At 45.7% G+C, this 25,879-nt stretch overlaps 1 protein-coding gene across 9 annotated transcripts in view; it reads left to right on the forward strand.

Moving 5' to 3' along the window:
* Positions 1-25,879, forward strand: part of BCL11A (BCL11 transcription factor A) — a 102,860-nt gene that overhangs the window by 60,340 nt on the left and 16,641 nt on the right. The gene's annotated exons all lie outside the window — the stretch shown is intronic.

A 25,879-nucleotide genomic window follows, 5' to 3' on the forward strand; every position in this document is an offset into this window, starting at 1 on the left:
AGGACTTGGGAGCTATCCAGAGAGATACAGCTGAAGAGATACAGCTGGTCAGTGTCCAGGTGTGCACAAATATGAACAGCTTGCTGATTCTAGTACAGAGTCCCAAGCTGGCCAGGAAGGAGCTGTGGCATCTACTCTTAGCCAAAACCCACCAGGGTCAACACAACTGTGTTGGTCTGGAGCAGGCCAACAGTTGCTTTTATCAAAGGCCCCATGGAAGGGCTTGGCCTCTGATTGGGGTGGGCACGAGGGTGGGGTGGAAGAGGAGTGGCCGATCTCTGGGTCTGTGACTGCGCTCAGGTGGCTTCTTTCAAAAGGTTCTTTTGTTGGTGGAGAATTGGATTTTGTTACTCAAGAGGAATAAAATTATTTGTATGCCGTGGCAGGTAGACTAGGTCATCCCTCCCCAAATTGTAAAGGAGGTGAAGGCTCCCTTGAACGCACTCTCCCCACCTCATCACTGTCTGTCTGTTTTCATCTGTCCATCTCTCCATCCACTGGTCATATATGGATGCCTATAAGCACAGTAGCTTGGAAACTGCATTCCCAACTGCCCCCTCCCTCCAACCTTGAATTTCTTGATCTATGCTCCCCCTCTTCCCTTTTCCCCTGATCCCAACTTCCTCTTGGGAAAGGAACTGATGACCTCATTTTTGCTGAGGTGTAACAAATACCAGGAGGCATGTGTTTTATTTCACAATAAAGTGTATGTACTTTCTCATTTCTAAGTACTTTACAAATATTAACTCATTTTACTTTCATAACAACTCCTATTAAGCAGATACTATTATTATTCCCATTTTACATATGAGTCAATTTTTAAATTCCAGCTGAAAAAATAGAGTTTGGTGGTGAAACATTAGGAGTGAGCCAGGACCAGTCTGTATCTCCCCCGGTCTGGCTCTGCCAGTTGGAGATTAGGTAGTTGGAATGTATACACTCTTCTTCCTTCAATATTTTATCCCACCCAGCTCTGGGCCATTTCTACCCTCCTCTCCCTGTACTCCCATCTCTGCAAAAATGACACAAGATTTTTAAGACATTAGAGAATTAGAGATCATTTACTCCAACTTCCTTGTTTACCGTGGGGCAACTGAACTCCGCAGAAGCGACGAGACCCGACATGGTCACCAGACCAGATGGTGTCAGTGCACGGATGAGAAGCCAGGGCTCCCTGCCTCCTATCTCCCAGCCTCCCATCTTCTCAGTCCCGAACCACTGCCAGCACCATCTTCCCCACTGCCTCATGCTTCCTCAGTCTATATAGGTAAGAGATGTGTTGCCCCATAAATGAGGATTTGCGTAGGTCTCCTAAGTAATGCAGGTGCACCTCACTCACAGGGCTTCACTTTCCCTTTCTCAGTTTATTGCCCGTAGCAGTCTCTGTTTTGTTTTCTTGGGACTTCCCCAGTGGCTCTGACGGTTAAGAGTCTGCCCTCACATGGGAGACCCGGGTTCAATCCCTGGGTTGGGAAGATCCCCTGGAGAAGAAAATGGCAACCCACTCCAGTATTCTTGCCTGGAAAATCCCATGGATGGAGAAGCCATGTAATTGCATATCTGGGACAAGCAAAGTCTTACATTTGGAAATAGTGTTATAACTCAGTAAGTTGTGTTGAGCCTCACTTGGCTCATTCTCAATTTGTTTGGGCTTCCCTGATAGCTCAGTTGGTAAAGAATCCACCTGCAAATCAGGAGACCCTGGTTTGGGAAGGGAAACCTTCTCCTGGGTTGGAGAAGGGAAAGGCTACCTACTCCAGTATTCTGGCCTGGAGAATTCCATGGACTGTATAGTCCATGGGGTTGCAAAGAGTTGGACATGACTGAGCGACTTCCCTTCACTTCCCCTTGAGTTGTTTTTCTATTTAAGGTGGCTGCCCCTCTTTTGTCCGCCCTCCCTCCACTTCCTGTATCTTCTCTTGGCCTGCCTCTGCCGCTGCTGGGGGCCACTGCAGCTCCAGTCTCAAGGCTCCAGCTCCCTCAAGGAGCTTTCTGCTTCGTGGTCACCTGTTGTCTCCTAGCCCTGCCCTGTCACAGCCAGTGAGGGAGGGGAGAGGGGAGGGGGAATCCTCACATCATCTGGGGATTCTCTGTGTCCACAGCTCTGGGCAGCAGCTGGGGGCCCTTCCGAGGGAGGCCTTGATGTTGTCTTCCTTCCCAAGGCCTTTTGGCAAGGTAGAAGTTATCTTCAGGACCCTTGGCTGCTGTTCAATTACACAGCTAGTGGGGGAGGTCAGTCACCCCCCTTTCTGACCTGGAGAGGGGGAGGCTCTCAGGACTCTCAGCACCACATTTAATAGTTACTCCTGACTCAGAAGGGGGTCTCAGTCCTAAAGAATGGCTATTATAAAAATGTTTTGGGGTCATTTCCCATCATTCCACTAGAGTATCAGAAAGGTCTCTGCTTGGAATAAGGTGACATTTGCTAATTGAGCCAGGCTGCGATACAGGCTTTGGAGTTGAATTCCTTGAGGACTAGGAGGATGGGGATGGGACAGGCTGTAAGGTGACAAAATGGGGGTTCCCTGGACTCTCAAACTCAAAAACTTTTTTGTGTTCTCAAAACTTGAGTTCCTCTAGATATTATTTATCTAAGAGAAATAAAGACATGCATTCATACAAATACATATATGCAAATGTTCATTGGAACATTGTTCCTAATAGTCAAAAAATGGTAACAACTCAAATGCCAGTCGATAGGTGAATGGATAAACAAATTGCAGTACTGCCATACAGTGGAATATTCAATTTAAGAATGAAATGGTAATACATCTAACAACATGGATGAATCTCAAAATCATTCTGCTCAGTGGAAGAAGTTAAAAGGTTTAATGCAGTTTGATTCCATTTACATGAGATTTTAGAAAAATCAAAACTAAAATGATGAGAAGTAGATCAGTGTTTAAAAGGGGTCAGGGGATTAGGAGAAGGGATTGACTGCAAAGGGGCATGAGAAGACTTTTTAAAGCGATGGAAATGTCCTCTGTCTGATTTTGGTGGAAGTTCTACAACTGTATACAATTAGCAGAATTCATCAAACTGTACACTTAAAGTAAGTGACTGTTGTATGTAAATTATGCCCCAATAAGGCTAAAAAATAAAAACCAACACTTGAATTGGACCATCATGGAAGGCTGTCTGTCTGTCTCTAGCTTTTAACTGTTTGCATCATCTCAAGACTCTAGCCATCTCTGGGCAGATTTAGAGATTTGGCTTTGGAGATTTCATGGAAGTCGGTAATGCCTGGAGAGAGGCAGAAGCAGACTGAGATGATGCTTTCCACCATGAGCAGAGCACATGTGAGAAATTCATGAGCACTTGTGAGTGTGTGAGGTGAGGAACAGTAAGGGGAGGGGATTTATTTCATAAACCAGAGGGCTTTAAAATATAAAAGGGGAGAATATGCCTGAGTCAGTCTTACTCACTGATATATCTTCTCTTTGGGTGGAGGGTGATCCCAACCGTGTGACTGTCTGGTGAATTCCTGTAAAGTGAGAATTTTTGTGTTTTTAACATCCATCTTCCTCTGCAAATCATCTCTCATGCAAAACTTAAGGTTGTCAGCGTACATGTGACATCTAGACTTTCCTCATTCATTTGGTAGACTTGAGGGGACTGCCTTTTCTGAGCCTAGCTTATGCTAAGGCCATGTAGATTTGAATCCTTACACGGAAAACCTCCGTGTGTGTGGCGTTGGGTTGCACTGGGCACAAGGCCTGACTCCGGGACTTGGCTGTCAAGATGGAAAAGGGATGCCCTGGATGCCTTGATATGAACATTCAGCCCAGCCTGTGCCTTGAGGGCGACATTACAAATAATAGTTAAATTAGTTGTTGCCCTCATTTTTCTAGGGAGTTCCCTTTACAAACTAGGATAGATAAAGTGGCCATGTTTCCTTCTCTCTGGCCTCAGAGTGAAGTCCTTTTTGATGATGCTAGATTCAAGAGAATATTAAAAGTATGTTTTTAGAGCTTAGCGTTTTGCCTTCATTGTGTGCTTCAGCCAAACCTAACGTCTTTGCAGCTGACCAAGGTTGAAATTGAGCTAGAGGGCTGTGCAGACTTAAAGATGAGTTTCCTGTAAAGATGTTAGTTTTTGGTAACTGACAGCCAGACTCAATCAACCTGGCACATGCTCTGGTTGGTGCCTGGGCTTCACTTCTGCTCTTCTCTAGGGTGTGGAATGGCTGTTTAAAGAGGGTGGATATTACTGCTAATCTTTGTGTAGCATAACAGGTTACTGCCACTTGCCTTTTTTTTATCTGGAAATACAAGCAGATATCAGAAGGGAACTGTTTGTGGCTACAGAGATGGTTAAAATTGTCATTATGAACAGAAATGATACTTGGAAAAATAACTTTCCTTTTAGGAAGGCAAATCAGTCATTTAACCACTATTTGTTGAGTTTCTAAGATATATGTATATCATATATCACATGCTGTGCTGGGTCCTTTGAAATGAAATAAAAATAAATGGAAGACAGAGTCCTTGCAGTTCAGGAGCACATTGGGAAGGTGTAGAATTAAGGAGGGGCATTGAGAGGTAATGAGCGATGGAAGGACTGGTTATGTGTCCAGGGTGGTGCAGGGAATGTGTGCTCCTTAAGGTCAGGAAAGGCAGAGAGTGATTCTTTATGCCAAGGTGACCAGCAGACTTTTAGCTTGGCCTTGGATATGAACAGGAAATCAGAGAGGAGGAAGAAAAGCCTGAAAGAATTTTAAACTAACCTGAACCCAAATGCACTTTTCTGGATGATGTAAGAGAAAAGTTTATATAGGAGTATTAAATAGACATTTGAGAGGGGAAGGGAGGTTTTTGGGGCCCAGGAGATTAGCCAGGGATGCATGGAGAGTCAAAAGGAAAGCAGAGACCCTAGTGAACCCAGAATGTTCTAGAGGAGGACTAGCTTCTATTAGGATTTGAAGTGGTCAGAACATCTTTGTAGCTTCCGTCATGGTACTTCCTCCTCCTGGCCAGAGTTTTCTTTTGAGACAGATGTTGGTCAAACAAGCTTTTTTTGTCTGTGGTTGATCACTTGGTGTACAGCATGGCTTCTGGTCCTGGACAATGAGGAGGGCATTTTAGCAGAAGGCAGGGTAGTTGTGTGTTCACTGCAAAAGGAATGTAAGCTTCTAGGAGACTTGGCAGCTTTGGGGAAAATCTCACAGTGGCAGAAGTTAATTAGGTAGTAGAGTAGAACTGACTTCCAAGAGCTGGTATTATGTGGATGTGCTATGGGCCACACGACAAAAAGGAAATGGGATGAGAAAGGGTGTAAATGACTAACAGGGACCTGTCGGCAGGTGGACTGCTGTTGACCAGCTCCCCAGAGTGAAGGTAGTTAGGTGTTTCCACTTTGTCTTCCCCAAACTCTCTAAAGCAACTGTTCCACTGGCGTTAAAGACATTCTTCAGGAACCTCTTGGTTTCCTATTGTTTATGACCAACAGCAATGTTTTCTTCCTTTCTTTGAAGATAATTTGGGGTGGTAGTGACTTCGGGCTAATTTTTATTCTTTGGTCACTGATTTAAAATTTTTATTGTTATTTTTTTTTTGCATTAACCAAAACTAGAAAAGTTTCCCTGAATCCCCTGAAATGTGTTTCCTTTCATTGGGAAAGCCAACTATCTCTAGCCATAACAGGGTTTACACTGAATTGTATAAGTGATACTGACTTCTGTGTCAGCAAAAAATGAAACGAAAACTGATCATAGATGACATTACCTAAATGACAATACCTACGTGTGTCCTTTCTTTCACATTTGCTGTAATCCTGTTATGGCATTGTCCTATTACCTCAAGTACTGTCATCTTTAAATGCTGTCAGATCGTAACTGGATTGCCAAGGACAGAGGAGAGGAATCAGGGAAAAGTCAATGGCATTTCCCAACACACTGCAGAGATGGGCTTCTTCCCTGTCTCGTGGTTGAATTCTTGGAGAAATTGTTCAGTTAAAACGATGACTCAGGTGTCCTACAGGCTTTGATGAAATAGCCAACTTCACTCCTTGTGTTTCTAGAAGGAAAGAAAGAAACAGTCTCTTTCAACAGCCAATGAGGCAGACTCTTCCAGGATAACGTTCGTGAATCTACAGAATGAGAATGCATTATATGTATTATTCTTGTGTTTTTCAAAAACCAGCTCAAAACTAATGACAAAGAGAGGGTTATTTGTGAGAGTTTAACATCCAATAGTTTTTTTAAAATTTATTTTTAATTGAAAGATAATTGCTTCACAGTATTGTGTTGGTTTCTACCAAGCATCAAAATCCAATTGTTTTTTAATAATGTTTCCTCAGATTTGGTTAGGGGATTCCATTTTAGAGACGGGAAAACTGAGTCATAAGATGCCTAGAGGTAGAGGTTCCCAGATCATTTGTATCTTACATTTATGCCATATGCCCAGGTTCTTCTCACATATTTAGACTAAATTCTAATCCAGGTTTCTTACAAAGTGTTCATAAATTTCCAGTCTTCACTTTTCTGCAGCTTCCTTAGTTAGAATAGCTGATGGTGAAATGACTGCATTGAAATTAAGCCTCTCACTTTTTGCATTCCATTGCTTATAAATAAGGGAGTGAGAAATAGTATCCCTGAACACCCTTATTAAGGCAGGTTTGGCTGCCAGAGAGTAGGGCTAACCAAAGGGGATGGGCGGACACCTTTTTCATGCTTTTTTTTTTTTCACTTTGCATTTTATAACGGTATAATTTAGTTTTTCCTTAATCTGATTCTGTGTTCATTTTTTAAATATATAGTGTTGTTTAGTATGTTCTATTATTTATAGCCCTCCAGAAGGATCCCAAGGGAAGGTAATCTCCATTTGAGAAGATGATTTCCCATTTCCATACAGATGACGAAAAAGTCACTGCCCACTGCACGCCACCCACCCCCTGCCCATGGTTGAGTTTTCTTCTCCCGATCTTGGTGTGGGGTGCTATGGGCTGCACCCGAAAGCCTGATGGGAGGTGCAATGTGTGATGTGCTGACGCTAACGCAAAAGGACTGCCTAATGGACTTGGAAAATATAGGTTAGGGGGTTTTATGGGATATCAAATTATCTTATTCTTTCTCCGATTAAAGACAAAACACTATATTAAGTAGATTATTACATGGATAAAAGGTTAGAGCTTCACAGACTTAGAGGGGTACCCTGGCATTCCCCTTCCTGCCTGTGGCAGAGGCCCGTGGCGAGTAACATATCAAAGGCAGGCAGATACCCTGTTTGTAGGACTCTGAGATGTCTGAATAGTCAAGTTAGATTCATAGGAGGGATGTTTTGCTTTAGTTTTGAATTTCCTGAGTCCTTTTCATTCTGATAGAATAGCAGTCTTAAAATGAAAGTTTAATTTGTCCTGATTCTATTTCATTTAGCAGGGAAAGAGGTGAAAACATGAAAGGGGAATGCAGGGCGAGAGCAGTGGCCAGGCTTGAGAGACAAGTGGCTTCACAGGGTGTTGGGCAGAAATGCCGCTCCATGAAGAGGTGTGGTCATTTTGAGACTATGGGCTGCTTCTCTGTCATACCAGGATGTGTTGGTGTATCACCTAATGCTTTAACGCTGCCTTGGTCAACCGTCTAATGCATAAAGGTCTTCCTGGAAGACATTCCAGATCCAGTCCTCATATGGAGTTGGAGCTCCTGTGGGTCTTATAATAGTCTACCAGCTAATCCATCATACCTCCCACTTCTGTGCAAAACGTGTTTGTGTGAACATGCATATGAGTGTGCATGTGCAGTCTAAGCATAGCTTTCTTGAATTTCTCACTTCAGTACTTAACTATACATATGTCCATAAAGTGGACTCTGAGCATTTGGCCACTGTGTTGTCTCATTGTTTGGGAAGAAGGCATGAGTGCCCAGTTGGAGGTGGGGCAAGGTAGGCTGGTAGAACTGTGGTTGGTGTCTCCATCTGATGTGTGGGGGAGAGAATGAGTCACAAGGCGTTCTCTGCGAATGAGCCATGGTCCACCATGGTCCATGAGCCATGGTCCACTGTACCATCAGTGCGGTGATGGTGAAAGTTTGAGGACCAACCTCCCCAGGAGGTCTTGACCCTTCAGCAGCCTTTCAGTCAAATCCATTTCAGAATGGAGAAGAGCTTGCTGCTGTCCCTCTATTTTTGACCAAAGCAGTGGTGTTAGATATAGATGTAAATCTGTATAGATGTATATCTTTGGGTAGATATAGAAATAGATCCCTATATATACTAAACAGATTTTGTGTGTGTGTGTGTGTGTGTGTGTGTGCTTGTGCATATGTGTGCACCTATGTGGGTATGTGAAAGGAGAGAGCCAGAGCAGAGGGTTGGAGAAAGAAAGTTGGGAAAGAAACACTAAAATGTGCAGTCTCATTCCCCAGCCCTCCTTTTGAAAATGGGGATCTGGTAAGCAATATATATTTCTGAGAGAAGACAAAGCCATCTCTTGGGCAAAAGGGTTTTTCTGGGGAGATGTGGAATTGCTGTGTGACCTTAGGGAAATACTTGACTTCTCTGGGTTGAGCTCAGCCCAGTGTTCACAAAGAGCAATGCTGATATTTACAGACTACGTTTGACTATCCCAAGTGAAAGACAGTCCTCTCACCTCAGAATAGCAAGCTTTGTTTCTCATATCTAGGTTGCTGGGACAGTTTCCTAGGAACCTAATATTCAGCAGCTTTATGACGTTGGATGCAGGGTTTTTCTTTGTAAATGATTCGATTGGGTTTCACTACTTTCCACATTATTTCCCAGGTCTAGGTTTTTTCTTATATTTTCCTCACAGGCAGAATCTTAAATGATCCTGATTTTTTTCCCAGTTAACTCAAAGGCACCAAGGCTCAAGGCTTTCCTAGGACTGGTGTCTGGAGGCCAATGACCAAGCTGAAGCCACAGGATGTCTGTAGAGGCCTGGGTGCCCACTGGGGTCAGCTGCCCACCGTGGCTGTTGAGGATCCTAGCTTTGGGATTCTTGCTGGGGTTATCTTGCTCTACCCTTCTTGGTTGCTGTGACTTGAGCTCATCCTGGGTTTGTGTGAGTTCATCAGTCCAGCCTCTGGCATCCCCTACCCCACTGGATCCTGCTGCAGTTCTTAAGGCAATTCCGAGGCCAGGGTTCCATTCCCTTCAGCTTCCTGCATTCGTGTGAGATCTGCTTAGGGAATTGGGCTTTGGCCTTGAGACCAGTCCACTTGGGAACTGTGGTGGCAAAGGATAGTTGTTCCTCCAGGGCTGTCCCTTGTTTGGTGGGGGGTGAAGATGAGCAAATAATTTTTCTGTTTCCTATTTTGATTTAAAATGCTGGTCTCTATTTTTGGCCAAGTCTTGGGCAAATGCCACAGAGGGTTTTTTTGTTTTTTGTTTTTTTTTTGCTTGAACTTGATGAAATTTAGATGAACTTGATGAAATGAATGCAAATTTACACACACATGGTCTTCACATCACCAGCACCCCCACTTCTCCAGCCCCTGACCAGCACATAATGGATTACTCCTAAATAAGGCTTCCTAAATTTTGAGGTCTTGCTTTGCATGGTGATAAGGGCAGAAGACCTCAGCCCCATATGCCTTTTGGCTTGAGTTGTTAACCTTTCCTTCCTTCCTCCTTCTTTTTTTCCCCGTTCAAGGTCTTCCTTTTCTTAAGAAAAAAATGTGAGGCATGCTGGGAGTGTAGACTTGCCCTCCACCTCACCAGGTGCATTTACTGACCAGCACACACACACAAAAAAGGAAATAGTTTTTTGAAAGGGGAGGGGGTAGTTTCTGTTCCACAATCACCGCTATTTCAATGAAAAGCAACCTGGTTTATCTATAAAACCTACTTCCCTTTCTGGTGAGTTGTGACTGTTTTGAACTCCTCTGCCAAGAGAGTAAAGGGAGGGGAGGTGAGAGAAGGGAGGTATGGAAAGGTGATGGAAAGGAGAGACAGGTGGAAAGGAGAAGAAAAAGGAGAAGAGAAAAGAGGGAGTGAGAAAGACAGGACTGACATTTGGGCTATTTTTAGCTGGACTTGAATACAGATTTCATCAGGCTCTTGGGCTGTGTGGAAACAGACTGTGTGGACAGTCACCTTGCCTGGAACTTCCTGCGAAGTGGCCGTGGTGACTGAATTTTCTGACACTGTCAGAGTTTGGACAACCCTGCCAGCTCCTGGGAGGGGAGCGCCACCGCTGTCACGGGCGCTTGAAGCCTCGAAAGCACACGCTGTCGATAGTGACCTGCATTTGCGGAAACTCTAAGGGCTTTCTAATTACCGGAGGAGATCCAAATTAGAGGAAAGCTGTTCGACAAGCCCCCTCGCATGAGCTAAGTGTCACAGTGCAGATAATCATTACATCTAACAAGCTCCTGATTTTTAACAGAAGCTATGAGGTGAACTTGTTTATAATGGTTCTGTTTCAAGGTGCGGTGGGGGGAGGTGGGGAACCACCCTGGCCTGAAAAAGAAGAAAGAAAGAAGGAAGGGAATAAAGAAAGAACAAGAAGGGGAAAAGAAAATAGGGGGTAAAAAATAGGAAAACCAGGAGGAAAAAAAAATGAAAAGAGACTCTCATGCGAGTGCTTAGACTCTACGCCTGGTTCTTGCTTTTGTCGCTGGCTGGAGCAATCAGATACATCTTCTGTTTTAGATTTTCCTTACTGTAATCTATTTCTGTGAATATGCCAGCTCGTTCATTTGATGTTTCCCGGAGACAAGCCTCCTCTGTGAGTTATTTCTGACCATTGCAGCATTCCACAGGGTCTGAATTGTTGAAAGCAGTGACCCAAACCATAACAACTTGAATATTACAATTGAAACACGTGATGTAGACAGTGGTTGATTTGGGGCTGTATCTTGGATGGACCTCATCTGTCCCCAGGGACTTGCCTGAGATCCCTTGGGGTCTGTCTGAGCCCAGACCTCCTGACCCTGTCCAGAGCTCAGTGCTCAGGGCAGTGGAATTTAAGTCCTGGTTTGAGGCGATTTTAACCAGCTTTCAAAGGCCCGAGTGGAGCCGATCATTTGTGGACCTTCCTTTCTGGGTGTTCCCCCTGTCAAAACCGTTTCTCCACATGGGATACACATCAGAGGGGGAAAGGGCTGTAAACCTTGAGGGTTGGCCAACAAGGTTCAGGAAGCACAGTATTAAGAGCCGCACTTCTCTTATTCCTGTTGATTCTCCCCAAACTCCCCACACTATCCTTGCAGTTATTCATTGGAAATAAAATAATATAAATCACACTGCCTGATTCTTTTCCAGTGCCTCACAGAATAATCACAGGCTGAAGTGCAGGTTTTCTTGCCGTGTGTTGATCAGTAAATCAGATTTTGAGCATTTATCAGCAAAAGTTAGATTTAAGCATCGTTCCTGTAATGTTTGAAAGAAAGAAGATTTGTTCCGGTGGGGACTCTGCCAATCAGTGATCTTCCAGCTTGACTCTGCTATCAATTATTGTTGCAATTATTTGTCTAGTTGGATATTTAAAATGTCATCAGAAAGAGATGATTACATATTCCAGAAAGCAAGGCACTGTATAATCAGATGAACTGAATCCAGTTAAATGTAGTGTGGTACCAACCTGTCCTTCAAAGTGGAATTCTTGAGCTACCACCGACGGCAGCAGCCTTCTGCCCGGTTTTCAGGAAGCCGATCTTAACCTTGGGATGCAGCGTGCTGCTGGGGTCGGGTGATACTCAATTATGGGAAACTTTCCAAGTCTGAAAATGGAATTGCTCCTTCAGATACACAAGAAGTGCATTTTGGGTTATCTCATTCAATTCATCTGCGAATCTATAAATAAGAAGTCCCTCTATTCTTCTTGCTTCCTGTGGATTTAAATGCCAAATCCTGATTTGTGGCAAAGTTGTCACATGTCCCTTTTCCCACTCTCTCTCTGCCTGGTGCCCAGGATCTAAGCGGTGGCAGTAGAAATTACAACTGTTTGGAAGCCAAGAAAAAGCTCCATTTCTCACTTTTCTCCAATTCCGGATATTCTCGGCCCTGCTCCATCCATCAGCCATCTCCCCACACACCTCCTCCACCACACACCCGCCTTCTGTCCACACCACCAACAGGAAACAAATACAGCTCCAATTTTTTTTTTTAAATGGAGGCAAAGAAACCACAACCTGAACAAATAACAAAAATACTCCCACCAAACTGTCTACATAGAACGATCACAAATGTTCTAAATGTGTTGAAATCACCCCTTCACCAGGCCTGCCCCCTCTCTGGGCATCAAGAGTGCCCCTGAAGAATGAGATTCTAGATCCGAGAGTGTTTTCCACGCCGTCAGCCAGGAAATGTTAGTCCATCCCCATTATTAAAACCAAGTGTAGGTTCCGGAGATGTTTTCTGTATCTCGGTGGGTTTCATGAATTTGAGAATTTTTGCAGGACTTTTCCTAGTTCATGTCCCAGAGAGCATGCCGAGCTCTTATGATTCCAGAACCCCATGGTGGTCAAAAGGCTTTTCCCACCATATTATAAAATTTTGGGGTGAGGAATCTGCTAGAAAATTCATCTCGTCTGTGAGGTGGGAGTGGGGATGGGGAGAGACCTTTCAGAACACAGGAGCCCTGGGTTGTGTGTGCTGGAGCATGTGGGAGAGAGAAAGAGGTAGGGAGTGGAGAATCTAGAAAAATGACTTAAAAAACATCACATTTCATTGAAATGGAGAAAAGATATTGTCTCTGCTGCCATCACCTCCTGTCATCTTCATCTTGCCTGGGTTTCCCTGCCAGGCCTTGCAGCTTGGGGTGATTGGGATCAGCTGACCACGCTGCCCTACCAGGGGAGGTAGAACTTGCTTTGAGCCTGGAAAGCAGGTTATATGCTTGTGGTGGGTGGGTGAGGTGGATATGTGAAGACCACAAAGCAAGGGTGCCAAGGGCCGAGTTTAGCTCTTAGGAGATGTAGAGGGGGCCTGGGGGTCTGAATGGTTTTGCTTTTCCTGGGATCCCTGCCTCATTTTTGTTCTCAGGGTGTACGTGTTTCTCTCTTGTTCTCCGGCACATCCCATAGGCAGGGGCTGGGCTTGGGCCTGGGGCTCGGGCTGGGCAGGGACATGCCAGTCATTTGGCTGGGAAGCCCTGGCCCCGCTGAGCACTCCAGGGCTTTGCACCCTCTTCCCTGCCCTCCACAGGGTGGTGCCAGAATCGAGGACAGTCGGGGGATGAGGCGTGGGCTGCTGCAGGCAGCCTCCTGCATATGAGGCGGGGAGGCAGATGAGGTCATCCACACAGCCTTCCACGCACCTTCCAGAGCTAGCCTTATTTACCCTTTTAGTGGAGCAAAACCATGTGATCTAAAGAGGATTCCTTGAACTGAAGGACTTTGCACTGTTCCCTTTCTCAGGGCAGAAAGATGGGGCTGTAGGTAGGGGATGAGAATAGAGGAAAGTGTAGGAGATTACTGAAAAAAAAAAAAAAAAATGAGATGATGAAGGAGAGGAAAGGCAGCCGGACTAGGTAATTGGGACCAATTCATCAGAAGGCTTAAGGAAATTTGACATCTATTGTAACTCTTCTAACTGTATAATTACGCAGCATTTGGAAAGTGAATTATTAACTTGATTGTCTATAATGACCGTTGAGTAAATATACAGTCACAGGTTGTCAACATCATACAGTGAACTGATGGGCCAGCAGCCACTTTCAACTGGTTGTAATCATCTCCTGGGTCAAGGCTGACCTGGAGGCTCCGGGGTTAGTGAATCATTTACAGGAGAGACCTCAGCGACTCCAGGAAGGCAAGGTCCCCCTGCTCACTGCTGGGTCCTTGGCAGCTCCTTTCAGCCCAGGTCATTTAGAATCACCCTTCAGGAAGAAAAGTACCCTGAACAGCATGTGATTTAAGAGTATTGATTGAAGGGATGGTGCTGGGTGAGGAGAGGTGGACAGTGCGCGATTGGGTCTCAGAAGGCTGGACTTTAGTTGGGACCAGAAGTGGTGGACACATGAGGATCAGATGAAGCCCTGGACCCATAGTGTAAGGTGGGAGGTCGTTTGCCGGCCCTGCCTTTGTCTGACCAGGGGCCTTGGTGCCCCCCGCCCCCTGAGCTGCAGTGCCCCGGCCCTAGGTGCGGGGTCGGGTGCGGGATGGGGGTGTAATCTCCGTGGGGCCTCCTCCTGGGGAAGTCCGCAGCTCGCTCCACACTGGAGGAGCAGCCTTGTCAGCCAAGAGCCGCAGGCCATAAATGCAAAGTATGGTTTAACAAAAGCAGCTTTTGAGTGAGAAAGCTGAGTGGAGTTGTCTCAACCTGTCAACTTCAGATTTCTTTCCTCCTCCCCCATAAATCAAAAAACGGTTGGTGGAAGGGAGGGACAGAAGCGTTTCATTTTCAGATTTTGTAAGAAAGTAAAATCAAATCAAAAGAACCTGTCCCACGCTGATACCTTACATGCCAGGTTTGAGCCCGAGGCAAATTTTTGTGGCCATGTAATAAGCCTCTTTAAAATGGTGACAGACCCTTGACTCTTTGCCTTGAATTACACTGATAAAAGACATTTTATTGCGTTAGAGCCGGGGCAGGAGTACAGGATGGTTCTTGCCTGGTCGGCCTCTTTGAAACCCCATCAGCCCTGCTGTCCACACTCCGCCGCCTGACAGGGCTGGAGTGTGATGGTGGCGGAGATCTGTGGGCCGGTGACAGAGGGGGCTTTTAGCCTGAGGGGCTTGTTAGGGAGAGGGAAGCGACTCCATTCCTAGTGCACCTGGGAGACCTTGACGTGGGTGGCTCCGGGTCGGTCTCACGTCTGGCGCTGCATAGAAAGGAGTGTAACTGGGGCCTCATTTGCCAGGCAGTCTTAGATTCAAAACAAGAAATGATCCTGGGGACTCCCTTCTCATGTGGGACCCCCTTGATGTCTGTAGAAACAGGAAAGGAGGTTGTGGCTCCAGTGCCCGGAGAGGCCAGGTGTCACAAGCTGAGTTCTCAAGCGGACCTGTCCAGTGGGTGGAGAGGATGGTGTGTTCTTGGCTTGGGGAGCTTGGAGGAGTCTGATAGCTTTGTGTGTTCCCTCATTGAATCATCAGAGTTAGCAAGCCCGAGAACAGCCGGTGGTACCTCCCGAGTGACTGCAAATCATACACGTGGGCATCTTTTTTTATTCAAGAAATTCTTTCCAGGTTGGTCAGTGGGATAAATGCAGGATTTGAAATTGGGTAAAAAGCCAGGAAAATGAACTCTGAGGCCAAGAAAACAGGCCTCCAGTCGATAGGCTGTGGCTGCCTCTCCTTTGTTCTGTGGGGCTGTCAGAGAGGTTAGGACTGAGGCCAGGGCTTGGAGGAGGAAGGTGCTGAGCGACTGAGCCCATGGGAGCAGAAGTCGGAGGAGCCTGTGGGCGGGCAGAGGCCTGTTTCTGAAACAAGGACTTGCTGCCGTGGGACGAGGCCTGGCCTCGAAGCCCCAGAACCCTCCTTGAGTCAATCTCACCTCAGGCGAGAGGGCAGCCTAGTTTTGTTCCTGAAGAAATGTCAGAGCCTGACCTGCTAGACCATTTTTTTTTTTTTTTTAAGTTTGTAGAGCTTTGAAGCCTTAAATTAGTTCTCATAATTTCCAAGCAGTTCTGTATTAACCATCGGACATAATAAGTTTTAATTCTGGAGAATGGCTAATTCTGGTGCTAAGGATCTCTTGGCCAAGGTTGTCACAGAGCATTAGGCCCTTAGAGTGTGCCTTTCCCCTACTTCCCTGGATGCTCACACCCCATTTTACCATCCCAGGAAGGCAACACACTGCCTGCAAATGTCTTTAGGACGAGCACCAAGACACTCAGACGGCCTGGAGGGCTCTGAGGTGAATGGTGAACGGGGAGCACAGCTTGGTCCCCAGGTTGGAGGGCAGGACTTTGAGTTCCAGCCCTGCCCTCACTACCTGAAGCAGGATGCCTGAGAGATCTTCCATCACCCAGGGAGGTGAAGCTAACACCTTCCCTCACCCCACAGGAATCCTGTGGGGTCAGAATGTGAGGAAGAAGGCTTTGGGGAAAAGATAAAGCCCTGCACAGAGGCCGCAACATACTTCCTTTTTTATTTTAGCCACACCTTACGACAGGCAGAACTTCTCCAACAAGGGATCAAACCCACACCTCCTCTGTGGACGCATGGAGTCTGAACCCCTGGACTACCACGGAAGTCCCATGACATACTTTATTAAGAAGGACAAGGCTTGGAGGCTTGACCAGGCCTTCCTGGGGCCACCTGTGCTTCTGTGCCCTTTTTCTTTGAAGGTTGCACACACCAGTCCTGGAAGATGAAACCAGAAAATCTCCCAGCTCTCTGGGCCTGCTCATATCCATCTACCATGCTTCTTTCCTCCAGCAGCATCGCTGCCCACATCTCACCAACATCCTCCTCCACAAGGCCTGAGAACACCTGAAAATATCAGGGGCATTCCTATAAGTGCCAAGCTTGGTTTTCTTTAGCTTATTCTGGCATTTTCTTGAGATTGATAAAATGGTTATGTGGAGGCATAAATTCTGTTTGTTGCGAGTTGACATAGATAAAAAAGGCTCAGGGTGGCCCCTTCAGAGGAATTTGGGAGTTGCGTGTTCTGCTTGCTTTGATAGAGAAGTCCTTCTCTGCCCTGGCTGGTGTTATCAGAATTAAACGTTTGCTGAGGAAATGGTCAGTCTCATTGGATCCACGTTTACAGCCCGAATGCCTTCCTTCCCTCAAGGGCTTCCCAGGTGGCGCTAGTGGTAAAGAACCCGCCTGCCAATGCAGGAGACGTTAGAGACTCTGGTTCAACCCCTGGGTTGGGAAGATCCCCTGGAGGAGGGCATGGCAACCCACTCCAGTATTTTTGCCTGGAGAATCCCATGGACAGAGGAGCCTGGCAGGCTACAGTCCATAGGGTTGCAAAGAGTCGGACACGACTGAAGTAACTTAGCACAGCACGTCATGTGAAAATGCATGTTCCTCCAGGCATCAGATCCTGGAGAGATGCAGGTGTAGCTTTCCAGGTACTGGGGCTATGATTTTCCGGCCTTTTCTTTTCTCTGTGGGGTGAGTGGGGTCTGTGAATACATGTGCGTGAGGCTGGACAATTAGGGCAAAAGAAACATGTCTGGGACTTCAGTTTCTTCATTAATCACCCCTTCTTCTAACCACAAAGGTACTGCGGTTGAGTCCCACTTTAAGAAAGTCCAATACACACCAAATCTCATCAATGGAAACCGATAAATTAGAGGGTGATTTTTCACATTACAGAAAGATTGTTAACTTTTCAAAAGGTTTCGCCACAGGGTTCCTTTAAATAGTGAGCTCCCCCACTGAATTTAAAGTGTTTGTTTACAGATCATTAACTACTTGACAGAGAGGTTGGGGAGGGGGTGGAGGAAGAAGCACTTAAAAGGTAAAAGTGTTAGAAGCCCTGCCAATTTTCGATGAGCCTGGAAGGGTGATGAAACATCCCTGAAATTATGTCCGTTAGCAAATGTGATTCAGTTTACAGAAATTCAGTTTACACTCGGCTTTCCAGGAACACTGCAAGTTGGCCGAGGCAGGGACCACAGGGCGCTGGGGCCTGGCTTCTCTGGTTGGGGTGGCTGGGAGAGCACTCTGGCTTCTCTCAGAGTCCTGTGTGTGCCCTCATGTACAGGGGGTGCCAGGCTCTGGCATGAGGCCAATCTTTGCCACTGGCCTTCTGGCACGGACAGCAGAGACCTTTCCCCTTGACATTTAGCCTGAGTTTGTGGGAAATTCCTTCCTGGTTCTCTCTGACCTTCAGTCTCTTTGGCTCAGGACTCACCTAGGTTTCCTGTTGAAACTCAAGACAGGTAAGCTTTGCGAGACTGTGCCCCAGGAGATTGGAAACCAGCACCAGGCCTACATTCTGAGTCTTAAGAATTAGCCTGGGGACCAGCCCACACTGGCCTCATCCTGCCAGGTCGTAACAGGGTATAGTTCCATCCTGGCCACCTTCTAGGATGGGCCGTAGTAGGTGTCTTACTTGTGCCCTTGATCTGGTCCCAAGGAGACTCAAGACTCGCTTGGGAGAAAGAACTCATTCATCTACTCCAGTCTTCTTTTTCTAAAGATGAGAAAACTTAGGGCCAGTAAGGGGAAGTGCTTTACTCAAAGTCACATAGCTGGTGAATGGCAGAGTTGGGATTGAAGAACTTAAATTCCTGATTTTGTTTTAGCAGTCTCTATAGAGGAATGGGGCTTCCCTGGTGGCTCAGAGGTTAAAGCGTCTGCCTGGAATGCAGGAAACCAGGGTTCGATCCCTGCGTTGGGAAGATCCCCTGGAGAAGGAAATGGCAACCCACTCCAGTACTCTTGCCTGGAGAAGCCCATGGAGAGAGAAGCCTGGTAGGCTACAGTCCATGGGGTCGCAAAGAGTCAGACACGACTGAGCAACTTCACTTTCTATAGAGGAATGAGCCCCTAACATCCTACAGGAAGAAGGGAATCTGGAAAGAGATTCAGGGGACCCATGAAGGAAGGAACCCATTGGGCAAGGCCCCTTTAAAACTTGTTTCCCAATTCCACTAAATAACCTGAAAAATAATCTTGGGTAGAGGCAAGTGCACACACACACATGCATGCAAGCGCACGCGCACACACACACACACACACACACACACACACTCACTCACACACACTCTCCCTCACACCCCACCACACACAAACAGATTCCTCCATATAAGGACTCAGAGCCGGAGTAGGGTTACCCCCGCCCTCCCCAGGGCTTTGAAGAGAAGAAAGCAGGGAAATTTGGAGGGAAGGTCAAGCTGATGATTGAAGAGACACAGCAGTATAGGAAAATCTCCACATTTCTTGCACAGTCGTTTGTTGAAAATGTGTCAGCAAGTACAAGGCCATCTGAAACTAGCAATGATACATCTGAAATAGATTATTTAAGCCGGGGAGGTGGTATTGCGAGGAAGAACATGGCTATCAGCACTTGTTTGGCTGACTCAGAGGAATAAAACACAGTGAATTCTGCCTTGGCAGACCACCCACCATTCATCAGGGGGAAAAACAGTCAAGGTGGTGGGGGACGGGGCAGAAACAAAACAGGACAGATGAACTTTCATAGTTTCACCAGCATCCACATGGCTGCAACCATTATTGTAAGAAAATGTGATGTTCGAAAATAAGAAGCTGTGAAAGCTGAATCCTTCACAAAAGTCCTGAGGGTTTATTTATTTAGATGACTATATCCTCTCTTGTCAACTGAGTGGATTTGTCCATGATGTTTTGATTTAAATATACTACCTGTTGAGCCCGTTTGCTCTGAGTATACCTGGAGCTTTGCTTCTCTCTGGGCATCCACACTTGCCTTTTCTTTTACCTAGAAAGGCCTTCCTCTTGACTCTCCAGGTCTAGTCCCTAAATTACCTCTTCCTCAGAGCCACTGTCCTATCTTCCAAAATTCCTTTGAATTCCATTGCAGTTTATCTGTACTTGTCTTGTGACACACTTTCTACTTTGGAGCATAGCGATTCCTTTCCAGGTCTATCTTCTCTACTAGATGGAGTTTCCTGTAGGGAAGTCTGTGTCTGAGTTTTCTTTGTTTTGCCCACAGAGGTAGCCCATTGCTTTGGGCATTATAGGCACTCAGTAAATAGTTGTTGAATGAATGTGTCAAAGAATGAATGAATGGAATTTATACTGGGTACACAAATTTTGCATAGTGAGGTACACAGTTAAACCAAGGGAAAAAAAAAAAAACTGTCGTATAAGATGATTTGTCTTTTTATGCAGCTGCCCTTCCAGTCTCCTCAAGTTCCACCATTCTAAGGGAAGAGCTTAAAATGTAATAAAAATTTATCTAATTCACGATCAAGTGAAAATACTTTGGGCCTAGAGCCAAAGAATATTATTGGAATGAACTTTTTTCAACACCCTAAATTTAACCAGCTGGAATTCTTTTTTTAAGTACCATCCTATTCAACCTTTTGAAATGAAGGATTTGCCTTTTAGTGGGAAATCTGCATTTCAACACAAAGATGGAACAACACAATAATGTCTTTGGCTTACTTATTCTTCTGAAAAGCAGGCTCCCTTTTTTTTTTTTTTTTTTGAATTATATGCTTTGCTTATGTTAAAGGCACAGATTGCAGAAAATTCTGTTTAGGCCTGACAGATTGGTGGCTTGCATTTTTTCATTTTTATAGATAAAGGGGCATGAAAGATGTCATCTCTTCTCCCCACTGATAGAGTGGATGCCTAGGGTGAGAACTCTTTTAACAGGTGAAATTAGTAACATGTTGTTTAGATAATCAAGGCTCTGAGATGATAAAATTGGTTTAAAAAAGGAGGGGGGCAGAGTTTTTAAGTGAGTGATTGATGAGATTAAAGTCACTGGTGAAGTATCTAGGAATACAAGGACCATGAACAAGTTTCAGCAAAGAAATTCTATCAAGTGATGTCTGTAGAATTCTTGTTTGCTTTTGATTGTACAGAACATCACAAGTTGGTAAAATCTTAGCTAGTGAAAAAGCATAGTGCTGGGAGATGTGCTCACATAAATGCTCGTTTCTAGAACAAAAGGGAATGCAATTTTGACAATATCAGAAGGTTAATTAAGAAGTCTGTGAGCAGTGATAAAGCTGGCACATTTTCAGTCAGACTGACACAACTCAAGACACAGGTATTGCTAATGTTGGCTCTATAATATTGTATTAGTCAAACTATAATATACATACTCTAGTAAGTCACAGGATCTGAGAGATGAAGGCTGGCATCTGTCCTAAACAGAGGGTCAGGAGATAGAAGGACATTCAGTGGATTTGCTTTCAGTTAGATAAAGAAGCCTCTATCCTAGACTAGCTGCACTGTCGTTATTTTTGTGATTTAGATGCAGTAATATTACTACAACTAGAATGAATTCATTCATGGAACTTTACAAACTTTCAGGACACATTTTAAGTGTACTCTGTAATTTGGCTATTGGCAGGGTGTAGAGAAGAGACTTGAGAATGCTGGAGCTGGAAGGGACAGTTCAGATCAGATCAAATCAGATTAGTCACTCAGTCGTGTCCAACTCTTTGCGACCCCGTGAATCGCAGCACGCCAGGCCTCCCTGTCCATCACCAACTCTCGGCGTTCACTCAGACTCACGTCCATTGAGTCAGTGATGCCATCCAGCCATCTCATCCTCTGTCGTCCCCTTCTCCTGCCCCCAATCCCTCCCAGCATCAGAGTCTTTTCCAATGAGTCAACTCTTCGCATGAGGTGGCCAAAGAACTGGAGTTTCAGCTTTAGCATCATTCCTTCCGAAGAAACCCCAGGGCTGATCTCCTTTAGAATGGACTGGTCGGATCTCCTTGCAGTCCAAGGGACTCTCAAGAGTCTTCTCCAACACCATAGTTCAAAAGCATCAATTCTTTGGTGCTCAGCCTTCTTCACAGTCCAACTCTCACATCCATACATGACCATAGGAAAAACCATAACCTTGACTAGATGAACCTTTGTTGGCAAGGTAATGTCTCTGCTTTTGAATATGCTATCTAGTTTGGTCATAACTTTCCTTCCAAGGAGTAAGCGTCTTTTAATTTCATGGCTGCAGTCACCATCTGCAGTGATTTTGGAGCCCAGAAAAATAAAGTCTAACACTGTTTCCACTGTTTCCCCATCTATTTCCCATGAAGTGGTGGGACCGGATGCCATGATCTTCATTTTGTGAATGTTGAGCTTTAAGCCAACTTTTTCACTCTCCACTTTCACTTTCATCAAGAGGCTTTTGAGTTCCTCTTCACTTTCTGCCATAAGGGTGGTGTCATCTGCATATCTGAGGTTATTGATATTTCTCCTGGCAATCTTGATTCCAGCTTGTGTTTCTTCCAGTCCAGCGTTTCTCATGATGTACTCTGCATATAAGTTAAATAAACAGGGTGACAATATACAGCCTTGACGAACTCCTTTTCCTATTTGGAACCAGGGTCCTTTATTTTGGCCTGTCACCAATAGAGAGATTCTTCCCCATTATAGTGGACTGTCATCCATTCTTTTCAAGGAGACCCAAGGTGAGTGGGAGGTCACATTTCACAGGGTGACCCTTCCTCTTGGGAAGAGCTCTACTCCCGTGCTTCATCTTGTTAGGAAAACAGGGAAATTATCTAGAAATGTGTGTTTAAGAAAAGAAATACATAGATGCACACATACACTTTAGCGAACAGCAAACATCCATACATGTATGTACTTCTCTAGAGAGGCCTGGGTTTTCAAATCTTGATAAAAGTCGGCACCTGGAGCAGTCATGCAGTGCTTTGAAAATGTTGCCTTGTGCTCGGCTGTTTCCGCCCATTTGTACATCAGCAGGATTACTTGTTGATTGGTAGACAGTGATGTGGCTATATGACATACCCAGGGATTCGTTTTGGAAACAAATAGCAGGTCAATAGTTAAGGAGTCTTTGAGATGTTCTTGAGGAAACCTAGAACTTGATTTAATGATCTTCAATTCCAGGGACGTGCCACCTGGCTTATAGCGCTCTCTGTCAAAAGTTGGTCCTGATGCACATAGAAATGTAAAGTGACCTGTGCACAACATTCAGTCAAAACCATTCCCAATTCAGTAAAGATTTTTAATGAGACTTGAGAAAAATAAAATTCATTATTTATTATTCAGCCATAAGGAACCATTGTAACCTAATAATGCACAAGGTCCCTGGGGAAGGAAACATCAACCCACTCCAGTATTCTTGCCTGGGAAATCCCACGGAGAGAGGAGCCCAGCAGGCTCCATTCCATGGAGTCCCAATGAGTCAGATATGACTTAGTAAGTAAACAACAACAACAAATGCATAAGGCATTTCTGAGGCCCTAAATGGAAATGCTGGGTCTGGAGAGACTTTTATGCAACAGAACAGGTTAAAGTGCTTTTCACCGGAGGAGTACAAGGCATATGAAAAGATTGATTCAGAAGAGGGCCACATATTTGCAAGTCCAGAAGGGGAAACAGGAGTCCAGTACTGGCTACATTACACCATGCGGCGTGCCACAGCTGCATTCACAAACACTTCCACTTTTGTGGAAGCAGTGAGGACATCATCTGCCTGGCAAAAGCTGCTTGGGAAGTTATGCAAAGAGCGTTCCCTCTTTGAGTCTGGGGCTGTTCCTGGTTAAAGAGGAAGGGTGGAACCTTGGACTCCACATGGAGGGATCCTTAGGAATTTCCCAAGCTTGCTCTGGTCCTAAAGGAGGTGAGTTCCAGACAACCTCATAGCCAGTGGATCTCTGCCAGGAGAACATCAAAGCTTCCAGCTTCCATGCCTCCTCTTACCCTAAGACAGTGCTTATGAAACTGGATTGTGCATACAAATCCCTGGGAGTGCTTGCTAGACAGAGGTTTTTGTACTCCACTCCGCCCCTCCCCATCAACCCAGTTTTTGATTTAGTAAGTCTAAGGAAGGGCCTGGGACTTTGCATTTCCTTTTTTGGGGGTGGGGTGGGGGCACTTCGCATTTCCAAACAAGCTCCCAGGTGATGCTGATGTTGGGCTTGGGTCTGCACTTTGAGAACCACTGCCCTGAGAGGACTACCAAAGAAATAAAGGGAGCATAGGTCAACTGCCTACTTCCCTGCCAGCCAGCCGAGCCCACCTCCCCCTGGGGAGAATGAAAATGTGGGTGGGAGGAGAAGAGGCCCTCAGTCAGGGGCAGCCTGGGGGGTGGGCAGAGCTGCTGGTTGAAGGTGATGCTTAGAAGCATTAATTGTGAGACTCGACTCTGTCTAAACCGTGATGAAATAATTGAAAGCATCATAGCAAAAAGTTAAGCCCTAGGGAGGCTATTAACAGTTTAGCATTTCCAGTTCCTGTGGGGATGTTGATTCTGCTTACCAAGGAGAATGTGTTTAGAGATATGTTTGGTGGGAGAGGCTGCAGAATCAGCTGGGGCTGCCCATTGCCTTTGGTTCGTGGGGGAAGAGAAATGCAAGTATGAGTCTCACTCACAGAGACAGTGTCAGGAGCTTGTTTGGCTCATAGGAATGGTTTTGTTTCTCTTCTGCTGACTCTCAGAGGGGAAGCAGAGGTAGAGGATGACAACAGTGGAGGTGAGCCAGGAGGCGCAGGAAGCAGATCAGGTGGTGTTTTCTAATTTTGAAACCAAGTCAGTTCATTCAGACTGTTTGAAAGGCCCACTCAACACCTCTGGGCTGGATTCTCCTCCAAGAGCGGTTATTCCTCCCAGTGGTTCAAGAGAAAGAGATCCCTCCTCACTGGTACTTCTTGGGCAGTGCAGAACATGGTGGGAACCACAAGAGGGAAGGAGAGAGATGGATATCCCAGAAAAGAGCACTGGATGGACAGTCAGGAGACTGATTCTGATCTTCACTTTGTGGTTAACCATCCGTCTAGCTATGAGCCAGTCACTTCATTTCTCAAGGCCTCAGTTTCCCCACGGAGAAGGCAGTGGCACCCCACTCCAGTACTCTTGCCTGGAAAATCCCATGGATGGAAGAGCCTGGTAGGCTGCAGTCCATGGGGTCGCTAAGACATGACTGAGCGACTTTACTTTCACTTTTCACTTTCATGCATTGGAGAAGAAAATGGCAACCCACTCCAGTGTTCTTGCCTACAGAATCCCAGGGACGGGGGAGCCTGGTGGGCTGCCGTCTGTGGGGTCACACAGAGTCGGACATGACTGAAGTGACTTAGCAGCTTAGCAGCAGCAGTTTCCCCATCTACAAAATGAAGGCATTGGACTTGATGATCTCTAAGGTTTTTTACAGTTCAGAAACCAAAACCAAATCTTGGTGCTAGGTACTCAGAGACTTTCCTTGGTGAGGCCTCACTTTGCCCTGTGGCCTAGTGCTATGGGAAACGGGGTTAGGCTGCTACCCCCAGAAGCTTGGTTTGCTCTAGGCCAGTGGGTTAGTTGAGGAGTTTGCCAACAAGAGATGCATGCAATTGGTTAGGCCTGGACAAGGTTAACAGTTCTCCAGTTTCTTGCTGGAGGTCTAGTCAAGGCACCAAAGGGTTGCTTCCCAGAGTCAGGGGTGGGGAATATGAAACGAGACTACCCGCATCTGAACATCTAAGTACCTTGTTGCTCTCATGTTGGGGTCATAGTACCCTGTTGTGTGGGTCTCCTAAGAAATGGATTTCAGTCTTGGTGACAAACAAATTTATTCAATAGCTGAGGCAAGAACAAGTGCAAAAATGCATTCTCAGATTTCTCATTGAAAAACGCTATGACTAAATCTGTAGTTAATTTCACCCTCACCTCTCAATTCATGGAGTGTAAGCAGTTGGTTGAAGGCATGCTTGTTTTCCAAGTCCAGTCTTCAGCTTTTGCTGGTTCATTGTGTGGTATTTGTTTTTTTGGGGGGTTGGGGATGGTCAGGGAGGAGGACTTGCCTCTGTAGATGGTCCTAGGCAGCCTCCCTGGGCAGGCCCGGTAACAACAGACTTAAGAGCTTCCACGAGCGCCACGCCATTGTTAGCCACCAGGCTCCTTATGAAAGGGAACCTTGTGCTGGTCGCCCTGGCTGTTCTTGGCAGTGTGATCTATAGAAGGAGAACAGGACGTATTTTACACTTGAGACCTGCTATCCTAGAGTATAACAACAACTCTTCTAAGTGCTCTTAATATTAAGCTAATGGAAAACATACTCTGTTTACTCACCATCAAAGTCTGTTTTTCTTCTCTGCTGCCTCCCCCAGTCATCTCAAACTCCAAGCCGCTAGAGCGCACGGAGCGTCCCTGCTCCGTCCCTCTCTTCTGTGTCTCAAGATTGACTTATCCATGCTTGGTTAGCTCAAGGTGGCCTTGCAAAAGCTAGGAACTCACCATATAAACCATATAATCCCCAGGTTGCGCAAACCCAATATTTCCTTTTTCACAAAAATCTCAGTGCTAGAAATGCTTGATTTATGGCTAGATTTATGTTTATTAGTGTGAGCAGTCATTTTTCCTCACCAGGATGCAGCCCAGTGCAGTGGAATAGAGAAGGTGGGCCACTC

The sequence above is a fragment of the Bos grunniens genome, chromosome 11, assembly GCF_055505025.1.
Source record: "Bos grunniens cultivar Pamir isolate PY7600 chromosome 11, Bosgru_T2T1.0, whole genome shotgun sequence".
NCBI lineage: Eukaryota > Metazoa > Chordata > Mammalia > Artiodactyla > Bovidae > Bos > Bos grunniens.